Source organism: Stomoxys calcitrans, chromosome 4 (genome assembly GCF_963082655.1).
Source record: "Stomoxys calcitrans chromosome 4, idStoCalc2.1, whole genome shotgun sequence".
NCBI classification, from domain to species: Eukaryota; Metazoa; Arthropoda; class Insecta; order Diptera; family Muscidae; genus Stomoxys; species Stomoxys calcitrans.
The window spans coordinates 155,578,830-155,594,669 of NC_081555.1; the positions used below are offsets into that span (position 1 = coordinate 155,578,830).

The 15,840-nt window shown below is 34.8% G+C and overlaps 1 protein-coding gene across 6 annotated transcripts in view; it reads left to right on the forward strand.

The window, feature by feature from the left end:
* LOC106096057 (mucin-5AC) overlaps positions 1–15,840 on the forward strand; it is a 73,354-nt gene that overhangs the window by 5,586 nt on the left and 51,928 nt on the right. Inside the window, exon 1 of one of the 6 annotated variants that reach the window (XM_059368052.1) lies at positions 289–392. The exons of the other annotated variants lie outside the window; for them this stretch is intronic. The gene's annotated coding sequence lies outside the window, so the exon portion shown is untranslated. Of the gene's footprint in view, positions 1–288; positions 393–15,840 lie in introns of those variants that run through there. 6 annotated transcript variants of the gene reach the window in all.

Here is a 15,840-nt window from a genome sequence, read left to right on the forward strand (position 1 = left end):
AAAATAACTACCGGCACAGTATAAGCTTGACATTTGCTTTGAAATTTTTGTGCTCTCTAAATTTGACTTTATAGAACTGTCAAATAAACCTATTTTAAGGCTTCATTTAGTTTTGTGAATAAAGCCGTTTGTGTTTACTGAATATGCAACTACATATGTACATAAGAAATTGCGCACACAGAGAAGTTGGTATTTGGTAACCCTAACATTGCATTGCATGAGAAATGTCAACGTTTTTCATAACTCTTTCTCTGATTTGATACTTGTATTCTGATGTGCCTTTTTTATAGAACAAAAAACAACCCCAACAAAATTCTTGAGGAAAAATAGAGTGATAGAAGAAATGTTGGTATTTTCCCCGACTTATTTAGACATTCTTCCAGACGTACAGAGTGAGTAAATAAATTTAATAAAATTAAATATTTTACTCCGTAGTGGACATTTCAATGAATGATGCATTTTTTTGCGCACTCAAGGTTTTTCGCTAGAGTATGGCGAGCACACAAAGGCCTTGCATCTAACTAATAATGTGAGGCCTTTGAAGGGAAACAGGTAACAACTGAATTGTGGCGTGTCAATGTGGGTGGTGCTGAATCCACCGAAATGTGACGTCACGAAAGTACTGCACTGTTTTCTTTTGTTTTGTAAAACTTTCTTCATAAAACACGCAGTCAAACTGCATAAAATCGAAACTTGTGAAATACCACATTATTTTGCGTAAATTGAGTCACGCTTAGTATGAACAGCACCAGTATACTCTCTGCTTTGTCTCGCTCGGCACATTTTTTAGTTCATTTTTATAAGAATTTCCATTGTAAAATAGAAAACAATAAAGAGCTTTGTGTCATGGTTGAAACATGGGGCATCCAAGTGTTTCAAACAGTAGGTATTTAGAAAAATCAAATTCAAAATAGATGTTTTTCATCTACTTCTAATTGCTCTCAATGCTATGGCGGAAGGTTTTGATAGAAGTATTTTCCTATTTTTTTTCCATTGGTATATTTTTCACTGTCATGCTTCTGAAGAAAAAGCGAAAATTTATTATAAGAACTAATTCAGCAAGGCGTTAATATTTCTTTATTCATACGTTTGTTTGCCTGTATGTATGTTATAATCACACAGTTTGTGCATGTGGTTTTTTTTATTTTAGTAAAAGTAATGTGTATTTGTAAAGTGTTGTTGTGGGAAGGGGAAGAAGGTGGAGCTGCGAGAGGGTGGCGGGGACAAGCGACCAAAACAAAAGAATTTCAACGACGAACGAAGCGGCGGCGGCAGTATGTATGGTGTTATTGTATCATCGCGTATAAAACGTTTGTTGCTGTGTGCGCTTTGTCGTCGCGTATCTTCTTTATTCGTTGGTCTTCTTCTTTTTCTCTAGGAAAAAAATAACAACAACAAACACAACGGCGAAAAACGAAAATCAAATGGCGACCACGCCGTTTTTATGTTCGTTTATCGTCGTTCACAGACCAAATTTTATCGTTAAATTCTTTGTTGAGGGCTGCTGGCATAGCAGCCAAAGACTAAAAATTAAAAACGTACGTTCGCTCAACGGAACATAGGAAACTCAGAAATGAGTTTTTCGTTGTCATTTTCAGGGTTACCTTCATTCTTGTTTTTGTGTGCAAATAAAGAGTCATGAAATTTTCTCTAAAACTGGTTAACAAAGGGTGGTAAATATCAAGGACCAATGAAAATATTGAATAAATTTAACACGTGGCTCGATTGGGTATCTTTCCATGATACGAATTGTATTAGTCTAAAATTGAGAAATTTCAAATGAAATGCAAAAAACACTTGGCACTTAAGTGTGATTCACATTCAACATTGGCCATTAAAATAAAAGTTGCCCCTAGTATATAAAGGATGATTACATTTTAAAGGCCGATATTGATTTAGAATAACTTAATAGCGTTGCTCAATTTTGTATCTTTCCATGGTTTGAATTAAATGAGTCTGAAATTGAAAAATGTTAAGTGAAATTCAGAAAAATTTTGATGTTTAGGTGTGGTTCACCTTCAACCAACGGTCCTTAAAATTTAATTTCCCTGTAAGCTCAGACATTTTTATATGTGGTGTGGGCAGTTATAATAAGTTTGAAAAAAAAAAACAACTGAAAAAGGCCTTCCTCGAATTAAACTACAAATGCTAAATTTGAAATTAAACATATCAATGGTAATTTTATATATTTTTTCTGAGTATTTTATTTGTTAATTTTCGTTTTTTCCACAATTTTTTTTTGTAAAGAATTAGTTGGCAATCCTAGTTTCTGTTTCCACCACCACACACAAAGAGTTTCAACGAAACAAAAAAAGAATAACCGAACAAGTTTTCAATATAAAAAAGGCAAACGCTCTCTCAATTTACTCTCAATCTCTCTTCGTCTTTCTTTCTCGCACTGTTTGCGCTGTGCATAGTTTATCTCTTTTTTTTTTTGATGACCCATGCTCACATTTCTCAGAAATCGCACTACGAGAAGATACTTTTCTCCGCCATTATTCGGCTGCAATTTGTTGAAATATTTTCAATTCTTTCATAGAAAATTTAAAATAATTTTTTTATATCTTCTTGTTGTACTATTTACATACAGAATATGCTAATGTTATTTTTTTCTCTTTCGCAATTAGTGTGATGTAATAATGTATTTAGCAGCAAAGTTTTTAAAATTGAAAAAATATATATTTTTAGCATAAGTTAATCAAGGCATTTTTTGTACATTTGTATATGTTTTGTGTATGTATGTAACATATATACATACTTCATTATTAACCTCGTTCTGTTCGCCCGTCGCCGTTGTACAGTGGGACAGTTGTGGGAATTTTCGTTATTTTGTTCATGAGTTTTTTTATTTTTTGTTTTTGTTTTAAAACAAATAATTAGGTCGTTTAATGGTGCACATAGTCATTGTGTTTAGGTACGCGACATAAATTTACATGCATTCATACATATCACTGCCTGACATGTCATGTATGTTTCCTGTAAAATGAATTCAGTTTTACAGAATGTGATTTGATTTAAATTACATTTGTTTTGTGCATACATAGGCTTGTCTCCTACCATGGCACTGTGTGTGTGTCCATGTTATTTTTTTACCATACATGCATTCGAGAATAGTTCTATTTTTTGTGTAAAATCGATTAGTGGCCATACTCATATAGGTATTCATTGGTGTTTATATACACATACACATAACAAGCTTGAGCGATGACGACTTGTAATGAAAAGGAAGTAAAATAGCACATTATGGCATTTTTTTAATTAAGATCATTTTAGTAGCACTGTTTGGTATTTAAATGCCTACATATGTAGATTATGCATGCTCATTGTTATCAGCTCATCAATTAGATTTAATGATGTCATTTCAAAACCCAACCGGTGCCTAGTCTAAAGAGTGGTTAAATTTTAAGGACCGATATTGATTTTGGAATAACATTAACGCGTTGCTCGATTGTGTATCTTTCCATGGATCAAATTGAGTTGTCTGAATGTAAGAAATGCCAAATGAAATGCAGAAAAAACTTGATGTTTAAACCGATATAATATTGGAACAGTTACCTCTGATTGGGGAATGAATTATGGGGTCTTTGAAAATGTTATACCTAGCTTGGATTTAAACCGAAACACAAGCCCGTTTTATTGAAATTGTGTTCTGACATCGGCAATACTGGTCGTTTGGCTGCTATGTTAACGTTGTCATGAAAAATTAGTAATTTTTGTTTGCCTGGTAGGTATCTTCCTTTTCTCTTGTGTCAAGTACACTAATCAATTAAACCAATAATCTATTTAAATGTCCAATACATCACACATCTAGTCGCTGTGTGCTGTGAATGGATACATATACATATGTATGTAGGTGTGTATGATATGATGGTATGAACTCATCCACCTCATTTCCCACATGACTTGAAAACTATTGGATGCATGCGCCTGCCTGTGTAAGTTTCATTTCCTTTTGAGATATTTTTCTCTTTTTCTCCATGCTACACAATGGTTGTTGTTTATTATTATTGTTTTCTCTCAATGCTGCTGCTTCTGCTGTTGTGTTGAACGTTGTACGATAGTAGTGGGTTTGTTGTGTGCTTGGTTATTCGGTTATTTAGTTGGTCGTTTGCCGTCGTCGTTGTCAACCGTCAAACGAACAACGACGTCTTTCTTCTTTTCGCCAATTATCGTTTTGAACTCTCGTCGTCGTCTTCCTCTCTGTACTTTTGTGTGCTTATTTCGAAATATGTCGTCTTAAATTCTTGACTGTTTTTTTGTGATTTTTGTTTGCCGTTCGTTGTGTATTATGATGATTTTGATAATGGTTAGATTTTGAGGGGATTTTTTTTTTGGTTTAGCTTATTATTTTGTACATAAAAATTTGTTGGTGTATATGCATATGTGTTTATGTCATTGTATTTTGTGGTTACAAATTTCCAAATAAATCTTTGATTTGCATACATTAGGGTATATCGAAGAACATAATTGAAGTGCAAAAGTAGGGATTTTACAGTCTAAGCAATAAGAATATGTCAATGTCCATCTCATTGCGATGACCTACACCAATACAAAATAGAAATATGTCCCAAATGTCAAACTTACGGCTTTATTAGTTAGAACGTCCAAATCAAATTACAAGACAGTTAAGAAAAGACGCAAAAAGCCTAAAAGCATTTTTTTCGAGTTACGTACATTTTAAGTGAAACGTCCTTATGTATGTAGCAGTACAAAAATCCATGTACATCCATATGTACATATTGTGCGCATCAGCGACGGAGGTGATGACACACTTCGCCAAATGAACAACAACAAAATTCAATATGTATACACTGCACAAATTTAGATTCGTTTTCATTCTGTTTTTTTTTCTTTCTTCAATAAGAAATTACATTTCATTATTCGCTCATTGGGTTGCTGCCGCTGTTATTGCTCACTTCTCTCATGACAACACTAAAAACCAAGAAGAAATGATAATAAAATGAAACACAAACAAACCAAAAATACACAAATACTGACATGAACAAATACATCCAGATACAGGCCGTCGCGGCCATCTCAAAGAATGAGTGTAAATATTAAGAGAAAGGGCACAGCAAAAACTAGAAGAAAGTAAAAGTTGTTATTAAAGAAAACATTTCAACACCTCGTTTTTTGCTACATATCCATGCCGTATTATTCATAGTCAATAGGTATAAGTTTGTAGTAAAATTTACTCTTTTTGAGGCCAAAAAATATGTAGTTGTGAGTGGCTGCTCCTAATTATGTTGTAATACCGTTATATTCTTTAAGCTAGTATCACACGACATGTATTGCCTTATGTATGTATTTACAAAGGTAGCAAATAACAGAGAAATTTTTGTGCTCTCAAAATTTTTCAGCAAATGACAAGCTTATAGCTGTGGTAATTATTTTATTTTTCTTCAAAGCAAGCAGCTCTGCCAAAAAAAAATTAAAACGTAAAATTTACAGCAAAAAGAAAAGAAATAAAAGAAAGAACTATAGAAAAGCAAACGACGCAAACTGCATCACATTGAGAGCAGAATTCTGTTTGCGGCTAAAATCTTATTTAAAGTGATTATTTAACCGGATCGATTCAAAACCTGAAAGAGCTCCCTTATCAAAACCCGAGTATACTTCTTTAGGCTCTTGAAGGCGTAATTGTTTTCAGATCTCCAATATACGCGCTAAGAATGGACTGATTCGGTCCACAATCTAATATAGCTCCCATATAAACCGACCTCTCGATTTTATTTCTTGAGCCCTACTGGGCAAAATTTTGCACAATGAATTCTACTATTCTTCTATTCGGTGTGAATTTATTTATCAATATTTTAATGGAATGCACTTTCAAGATATGTTATATCCAAATAGGAAACAAAAAAGGATTTTCATATGCGAAATATCGATAATTAATTTAACTAAAAAAAAACACATCGAGCTTGAATTTAAAGACAATAAAATTTAATATAACAGTCTAGTAAAAAAAAAGTTTTATTTTTTCTTATTCTAAAACGTTATTAGAATTTAATTTTTTTGTTGAAACATTTTACTACTTTGTCTGGGAAAACTTTCCTGAGTTCGACTCCGCAGCCGTGATCCAAACAATGCGGAACGTGCCATCCTCTGGCCTTTACGGTCAAATCGTCTTTCATTCCCCTTTACTCGACTATAGCCTGACACGCAAGACTGTTCGTGCCCTTACCGTACTGGATGTTACAGCCCTGTTGGCTAGTTTACTGTCTTAAAAGATATTCACGCTCCAGTTGCTCACGTTAACACCATACCCGAATCCCTGTCTGCATGACCGTATTACAGCCAGCCAGCCGGAAACAAATCTCAGTCCCTGTTTTCTTAATGTAGCCACCAGGCCCACTCTGTCCTCTAGCTTGCATCCATCCGTGTATTCATGAACATCCAGATGGCAATACCAGAGTTCCGTCACTCTAAGACTGTGCAGCTGGGAACAGTGCTTTGCACTCGATCTCAAGTGTCGTCTCTTGTATACGATACGAAATCTCTTCCATTCAATTCCATCCAAATTTCAAGCGACTATCTTAACTCCTTCGAAAGTTAGCGTGCTTTCGACAAACGGATGGATGGACTGACATGGCTAGATCCACTTAAAATGTCATGACGATCAAGAATATATATACTTTATGGGGTCTTAGACGCATATTTCGAGGCGTTACAAACGGAATGACGAAATTAGTATACCCCCATCCTATGGTGGAGGGTATAATAAGCAATCCGACACTGAATGTATCCTTTAAAATACATTGCGCCTATAGAGGGCGTAATTGTCATCCGATTAGACTAACATTTTGTACAATGATTTCTCTTATGACTTCCAACTGACTTTATTAACCTTGGTTTTATTTGGTTTGTTCATTGAAATTGCTTCTATATAAATCGGTCTCCTGATTTTTACATCTCATTTTCGTTTGAAATTGAAATTATGGGAAATTTACGATAGTATCGATATTTTTTATTAAAACTATCGAAAATATCGAATGTTGCAATTATCGATAGTTTGCCAGCTCTTATTCTGAGTCGATTTAGTCATGTCCGTCCATTCAACCGAACGCTTAGCTAGCCGCTTGAAATTTTGCACAGATACTTTCTTTTGATGTAGGTCGTTAACTTCTTGAGCCTCTGGAAGCCTAAATTTTTTTTCCATTTGGCCAAAAGTTTGCAGACAGTGTTCTGTTACGACTTCTAACAAATGGGCCAAGTATGGTCCAAATCGGTCTATAACCTGATATAGCTCCCATATAAACCGATCTCCCGATTTAACTTCTTGAGCGCCTGGAGCAGGGATTTTTGTCCGATTAGGATAAAAGTTTGCAGATATTGTTCTGTTACGACTTCTAACAATTGTGCCAAGTATGGTCCAAATCGGTCTATAACCTGATATAGCTCCCATATAAGCCGATCTCCTGACTTGACTTCTTGAGCCCCTGGAAGACAAAATTTTTGTCCGATTTGGCCAATATTTGGCAGATAGTGTTCTGTTATGACTTCCAGCAACTGTGCGAAGTATGGCCCAAATCAGTCTATAAACTGATATAGCACCCATATAAACCGATCTCCCGAATTGACTTCTTGAGCTCTTACAAGCCGCAATTTTTGTCCGATTTGGCTGAAATACGACTTTTAAAAACTGTGCCAAGCACGGTCCAAATCAGTTCATAACGTCATATAACTCCCATATCCTTGTTCCATATGTAATTGTTCTCTCAATTTACCTTGTTCGGTTCCTAGAAGCTTTAATTTTTGCTGGTTTGACAGAAGTTTGGTATGTAGAATAAAGGTTTACCCTTCAACTAAGTGTAGTTTGTATAAATTTTTAGCATAATCCATAGTGGTGGGTTCCAAGATTCGGCCCGGCCGAAAATAATAATGTTTTCAATTAAAAAACTAATTGAATCAATCAGTTTTTTAATTGAACTCCGTTTTTTTCACTTACGATCGTAATTGAAATTTAGAAAATTTTCAATTAAAAATTTAATTGATTCAATCATATTTTTAATTGAACCTGAATTTTTTCAAATCCTATCGTGATTGAAATTTTTGTCATTTTTAATCAATCAAAAAAATTTTTTTAATTGAATCTTAAAAAAATTGGAAATTTCACAAACTTTCAATAATTTTTTTATTTGAATATACAATTTTTTAATCACTTTTTTCTAAAAAACGCTGAGCGCTGGAGATCAAATCCCAGCGGAAACATCAGAAAGAATTTTCAGTGTTGGTTATCGCCTCCTGGTATTGGCGAAACCATTGAGATATTTTCCTTTAGTAATCAACCTTATGTTTCCTTTTGCATTTCATTTGATATTTCTTAATTTCAGACCATGGAAAGATATACAATCGAGCAACGCATTAAAGTTATTAAAAACAACATTGGACCACCCTTTATATACTTTGTAGAGTCTCACATCAATATTTCCATGAAAATGACAAAGTTAGTATACCCCCCCTGACTATGTTGAGAAGTACAAAAACGTGTGTCTTCACAAATCGAGATAGCTAATACACGTTTTGCAAATTCATTATCATTTTATAGCAATAAAAAACACTACTCAAAATTAAACGACATCGTCGACATTCTCATCGAATGCCAATCAATTCGAATATGCCAACTGCTACTGGTGGGAGAGATAGAAGACAAAACAAAATTCAACAACATTCCTCTAATCTATGAAACATTTGTTAAAGTTAGTAACGCTTCCAATGATTTGGTGTTTTTTTTTTTCTTTCGCTTTTTTTTTAATTGATTTCATTTCATTTTGGGGTGTTTTTGAAGTTCAATGTACAATCAAAAGACAAAACGATGAGAATGGAAACAAAGAAATTCAAGCGAATAAAGTATAGAATTTTTTAGTTTTTTTTTTTTTTTGGGCATAGGCATAGTAATAAAATTTGGGTTGCGAATGGGATTTTTAAACAACCTAGAACCCATTCAAACAAGTGTTTTGCTTGCTATAGCACATGTTTGTGTTTATTTATTTTAATTTTTGTCATCAAGTTTTCATTCTTCGTTTGACAATTATCAAAATTTATGGGCGTTTATTGAAACAGGGAAATTCTCCCCTCACCACGCAGTGAATTTAAATTGAAGGTGTGTGGTTTGTGGTAAAGTTGGTGATTAGGGCCAACATGTAATTTTTATTATTGTACACCCATTTCCGGTACTCAACAATTTAATTAAGAAACAAAGTTAGCATAATGTTAAGTGTCAAGACTATCTAACGTTTACATATATGAAACTGTAATCGAAATGATACAACAACATTTACATATGAAGCCTCTGCTTCAAATTTGTACAGAAAGTGGAAAGGGCCCCATAAACAGGATGTCAAAATGTTCCGATTGAAAATGTTACAAATAGGAGAAAACGTGAACATAGAATTAATGTGAAAAGAGGACATGTTGACATTCCCAATGGCTAGAGATGGGCGATGGGTAAATACCCAAAAGGTATTTACCCGGTAAATTGGGTAAATACCCGGGTATTTACCCATTTATGCCCAAAAGCTGGGTATTTATAATTTTGCAGATATCTTGGGTATAAAAACGTTTTAAAAAATTTTTTGATGATTTCGTATTCTTTGTAAGTAAACCTGACCTTCTGATCTCATAAAATCGGATTTTAGTTATATATAGCCGCTATATAGACCGGTCTCCAGACTTAAAGTCTTGAGGCAATAAATTGGTAATTTTTCATCTGATTTCGATGAAATTTGGCACTGTGAGTTCTGGTAGACCCCTATGCATTTCTGTGAATTGCGGATCCGATCTGAAGACTATATTTGGATATAGCTGCCCTTAGACGGACCATTGACACCGTGGGGAGGTGAGATATTGAGATGAACCAATATAGGTCTGGACTGGTCAATTTAAATCCACTCAGAACCGTTGTTTGGTTGCCCTCATCCCTTACGTTACCCACCATCTACCGTATTTTCTCTTTTATTCGTTCTTAACACAAGTGGCAACCCCTCGATGTCTGCTGCTTTGTATACAATCTCCTATAGACTTCGATTTGATTACTCTCTAATTTCAATTTCAATCGGGTGGGTGTATTGTATTAACTATATCATGTACATTTTGTCCCAATTCGCAAAACTTAACCTTTTTCTCATTTATTCTCAAATTGAACTTCAAAGGAACTCAAAAAATATGAATGTTTCACTCAATCTACTCAGGTGGAAGGCATTTTGATTCATTCCTACATTGATGCACAGCCTACGATGCATACATACCTTCATATTTATGACGATATTTTGCTTTGTTTTACAAAATTAAACAACAACAACAATCATGCATTTCCGCTCACGTTTCTCGTACAAAAACAAAGAAAATAGCTAACGTTATGATTTTTTTATTCTCCTCTTTTGTTGCATTCATTGAATGTTCTTCTGTCATTTTACCATGTGCATGTGTATTAGTGCATGCACATACTGTCCGCCAATATATGGGTTAGGAGAAAATAAGACAAAGCTTGTGAAATTAAAAAGCAACAACTTAAAATTATAGAATATTTTTGGTTCAAGAACAAAGGAGGCCAGTAGTTAGTAAAGGCATAAATATGTTCAAAAAGGAGAAGAAAACTTAATTTCGTTTTGATATTTAAGCTAGGGGAAAATGTAAAGAAGTCAAGGCGAACGTGAATAAATGTGAAGAAGCTGGGCCGAAAGTAACCCAAAGACACTGAATACACAAAGGAATGGAAATACGGACGGACTCCCCTTATGGTGACGACCTACGCCAGCGTATTAAGGTCCATGCGTTGCACTTGAAATGTCTGAACTCTACAAAGAGAAGGTGCAGTTAACGTACTGGCAGATGTATTGGAACATTACCGTCTTACAGAAGTCATAGATTGTGAGAGGCGTCACCACAACACCAAAAGCTGATTTCGCTGCCGTTATACGAGATATTGGGTTGGCTGTGGGTTTGTGGTGGAAGCCATCGTAGAGCAGGGATTAGCATATCCACCTATGACGCTGAACGACTGGGTTCGAGTCCCGGCGAGAACATCAGAAAAAATTTCAGCGGTGGTTATTTCCTGCTAATACTCGCAACTTTTGTAAGGTACTTTGCTATGTTGAAACTTTTACCCAAAAAGGTGTCGCACTGCGGCACACCATTCGGACTCGGCTTTAAAAAGGAGGGCCCGATCAGTGAGCTAAAACTTGAAACGGACAGCATGCAGTGATATGTGAGAAGTTTGCCCCTGTTTCTTAATGGAATGTTCATGGGCAAATTTTTGGGTTTGTGCATAGTTGGATACTACAACACTATCTATCTTCAGATTAAATTCGATGATTTAGAGCCTAGCCTCAATCTGCATAAAAGCCAAACAATCTAAAATTAAGTATCCATTCACTATTGCTCCATATGAACACATTTTGCCTTGACTATTGCTCTGAGTCGTTCAAGCAATGAGTTGCAAGCTGCACGGATGTAATCTGCCGGTATTTTGACCTATTCCCGTACATAGCTCTCGGCGGTCGCAATTGCGCATACCATCACTTGCGATGTAAAATTATTTCGGGTGGCCGTTCGTAGGCTCAAATTCTCGTACGTGTATGTAAAAACGACCATTTCGGAAGTTTACCAATTGCTCAATTGGGAAATTTTTTTCATCAGAGAATCAGTATCGTTCAAGCGCAGCAACACATTTGCTCTTTCGAGTCTAACTTTCTTTTTGTTTTGGTAAAAGTTTGTGCAGGAATCACTGAATAAGGTTAAGCCAAGCGATCAGCAGACATACAATTTTTTTAATTTTTGCCGGTACTTGGCATTGAGGATGTCAACTTGTTCTCTTTTTATATTCATTCTAGCAAGTGACCTAACCTTATATTAGTGAATCCTAAAGTTCGTGCGGCTTTTGGAATTTTTAAGGCTTTACCCTGGATTCAATAACAGAAGGTTGGGACACATGCTAAAACATATAGTGGATAGGCCCCATTAACATCATTAAGGTTGTCAAATCCGTCGATTGAAAATGTCATCAAATAGAACAAAACGTAAACAAAGAATGGACGACCACCGCCGCACAGTGGGAGAAATTGGGAAAAAAGTAAACAATATCCAGTGTGCGAACGTGTAGAGATATATCTTTGAAATTTGGAATAGTTAGATCTGACGTATTATCGAGATCGTGTGCAAAATTCATCAAGGTCGCGGGTGTCTCTGGCGCCTCTTGGCAGTCCCCTAAAGTTGATCACCTCGGCATTTCGAAAAATTGTTCGGGCTGCAAATCTTCATTTGTGGTCCGATTTTCAAAACTCTTTTTTTTTTTGCTGGACAGTGCTTAAAAATCCATACAAAAAAGGTTTCCTTGTATCGGGGACATACGAGTTTTAATTTTTATTTGTTGAAATTTGCATTTATGCTTCGATTTTCATTTTTATGCATTATATGGATTCGTGACAAAATTTAAAATGACTTTGCTGCAAAAATTGTTCGCCTCTGATTATTCAGTTAAAAGTTGTTCAGTTTGAAAGTCAAAAAATTTAAAAAAGTGTTTTATTTGCATTTTTGGTCAAAAAAGTATTTCCATTGATTAGTTTTTATTGAAAAAAACTTGCTTAAATATCTTATTTTTTCTTTTTTTGCTTATGGAGAGGACATATTGTAGATGCTTTTAAAGTGAAATTTGAACAAGATATGTCAACTTAAACGAGTGCTATATGTACACCAAAATATCCTCCCCCCTCCAATTCAAAATTTCCAAAGCCCGGATCCCCCAATCGAGCACATATTTTTTTACTCCATATTTTGTTTAATCTGTATCAGAAAATTTTAGTTTTTCCCGTATTTTCTGTTTTCACACAAAATTCATTTTCCACATTCGCGTCTCTGACATTTATTCCAAAAATTAGGGAAAAATTTAATTTTTCTGAAAACGGAAATTCATATTAAAAACATTCCAAGAATTCATTAAAAAATTCGAAGAGATTTAATTTTTAAATTCTGCTCGAATTTTTTTATACAAATCCATACATAATTTTTTCGTTTTTTTTTAGCAAATATGGTGTGGAGTCTAAAAATATTGTTATGTGCAAAAAATGTTTGCATTGGTTAAGGGGACATATGGAGCAAAAAAAAACGTGCCCAATTGTGGGATCTGGGCTTTGGAATTTTTGAACTCGAGGATTTTTTTTAATTTTTAATAAAAAATTGCCTATTTACAAGTACATATAGCTTCCGTTTAAGTGTACAAATCTTGTTCAAATTTCACTTTAAAAGCCTCTACAATAAGTCCTCTTCACAAGCAAAAAAGAAAAAATTAAGTTATTCCAGAAAATTTTTTCAATAAAGATTAATCAATGAAAATATTATTTGAACAAAATATGCAAAAAATACACTTTTTCACATCTTTTTACTTCCAAACTGTATAACTTTTAACTGAATAATCAGATGAATACAAATGTACGAATCCAAATCATGCATTAAAAAAGAAAATCGCAAAATGCAAAATACGAAGCCGATCTCGGTCAAAATTTCAACAAATAAAAATTAAAACTTATATATCCCCGAAACCAGTATATATATTGTATACCTCAAGCAGTATACACTATACAGCAAAAAAGAATTTTGAAAATCGGACTACAAATGAAGATTTGGTCCGAACAAAATTTTTGGAATGCCGAGGTGACCAACTTTAGGTGCCCGAAGCACTTGGCGCCAAATTTATTTTGTCTCGTTTAACACCAATATACCTGTTAACATAACATACGTATTATTTACCTTACCTCCCACACAATAACATATCTCATGATCAAGTTTTGTTGTCTAACATAGAACATGTGATACGATTTTATTTAATTCAAAACTGTTGTTGTGTATTAAAATGTATTGATCAGCTCATTTTTATTGTAACACTCTCCAAAGTATTCGCATCTCTCTCTTGGTCTTTACAAGTCATGTGTTGTTTAATTTACTCTTTTATTATTAGCGAGAAACCTGTCTGAAAGGTTTATGAAATGGGATTTCCGTCTGTCGTTGTCTTTCATACAGGTTTGTTGTTTTTATTATGTTGTTAATGTACATACATACATATATTGTCAAAGAAAACAGCTGTTCAACATAAGTAGGTAGTTAGTTTGATTTTGCAGTACCTTAATCGCTACCTACCACCTTCCTACATCACATACCTGTTCGCATGCTTGGCAGCTGCTATTTTGCGATGGATGTATGAAGGTAGGCAATGGATGTGTTTGATTGTGCTTTCTTCTTATTTTCTCCAAAAAAATCCCAAAATGGTTTGATACAGTTACCAGATTTGTAATTTCCACAAGCCAAGGTTTCAGCCCTCGGCCTCGAGTATACTCGTAGTATGTAGACGCACCACTTATAATATCTAAGAGTTTTACTCCTTTGTGAACTTCTACTCTTGACGTCTGTATGGTTGCTTGCGATGGTGAAATAAATGTCGTGAAAGGTTATTTAACTTTGGGTCCTTTCGCCTGTGCGAAAGTGAATAAAGAGTTTATGTGAGTTCATCTCCTTACAAGTGTGCTGGTCTGCGATGTCAATGTATTCTACTATGGCATGGTGATGTTATTGTCCAAATTCAAGGTCATCATCAACATCCATCCCAACAATTGTATGAACAGTTCAAGGCCATTGTCTTGCTACACCAGAGGTGTCGTCTACTCTCATTCTACGTTTTCGTCTAATTTAATTTTTCTCTCGCTCTCAGTCCCATTTTTTTTCTTTATGGTTCTCCATTCACGATTAATGAATGCCTAACAACACAGAGCAGTAGCAAAAAGTATCATGACACACAACCAAACCATACATTTAATGAATATAAGAAAAGTGTACTACGCGCTTTTGGGATGGATCTTATTTTTTAGGCCCTGGATTTGAAAATTACCGTTAGAGTACAATAACCTTTACTTATGGAATTTGTCTTACTAGTATTTACGCTTTTATTATTTTTTGGTTTTGTCTGGAGTTTATTCAACCTACATACATATGTAATATACCTAAATATAAGTATGTGGCTGTAGGTAGGTACGCAGTTGGCACAAGTGTGTTTTGTTGCTATTGTAACAAATCCTTATTCTATAGGGTGTTTAAATAAATCATGGCTGTGTCGATTCAATCAAAATTTTTAAATGATTAAAGTTACTTCTGGGAAGTCCACCATCCGCACAATTTCTAAACAGCAATGTGTATGAACAAATCTTCTAGATTTAATATATGTATATAAACAAATGAAAACGCGTTTAATTCGTCTGGACCCAATCTTATATACCTTCCACTATAAATTGTATGTACATAGTTTTTTCACGGTTTCTTTTTCTTTTAAAATTTTTTGCCAAATCGGTTAAGAATTGGGCTCTCTGGAGGCTTAAGGTATGTAATCGTTAGATCGGTCTAAATGGTAGCTACATCTAAACCTGTACCCAGCTAAATTTCCCATGAACATTCCATTAAGGAACGGGTATAGTTTTCTCATATCAATGAGTGCAGTCCGATTAAATTTAAGCTCAATGATAAGGGGCACCACCACCTGGTAGGAGAAATTTAATGAAGACAGTATACCTCACAAATGTAACCAGAATTAGTAAGGAGACAACCACCACTGAAAATTTGTCTGATGTTCACAACGGGATTTGAACCCATGGGCATGCTTATCTCTGTGCCACGGTGGTCTCCTGGACTCATTTTGCCCATTCACAATCCAAACCGACCTATACTAGCGAGAAGTATTTGTGCAATATTTCATGCGTCTGGCTTTACTTCTTCGTATGTTAGTGTGCTTTTGACAGACGGACGGAAAGACCAATATTTCGAGGCGTTACTAATAGAATGACGAAGTAAGTATACTCCCAC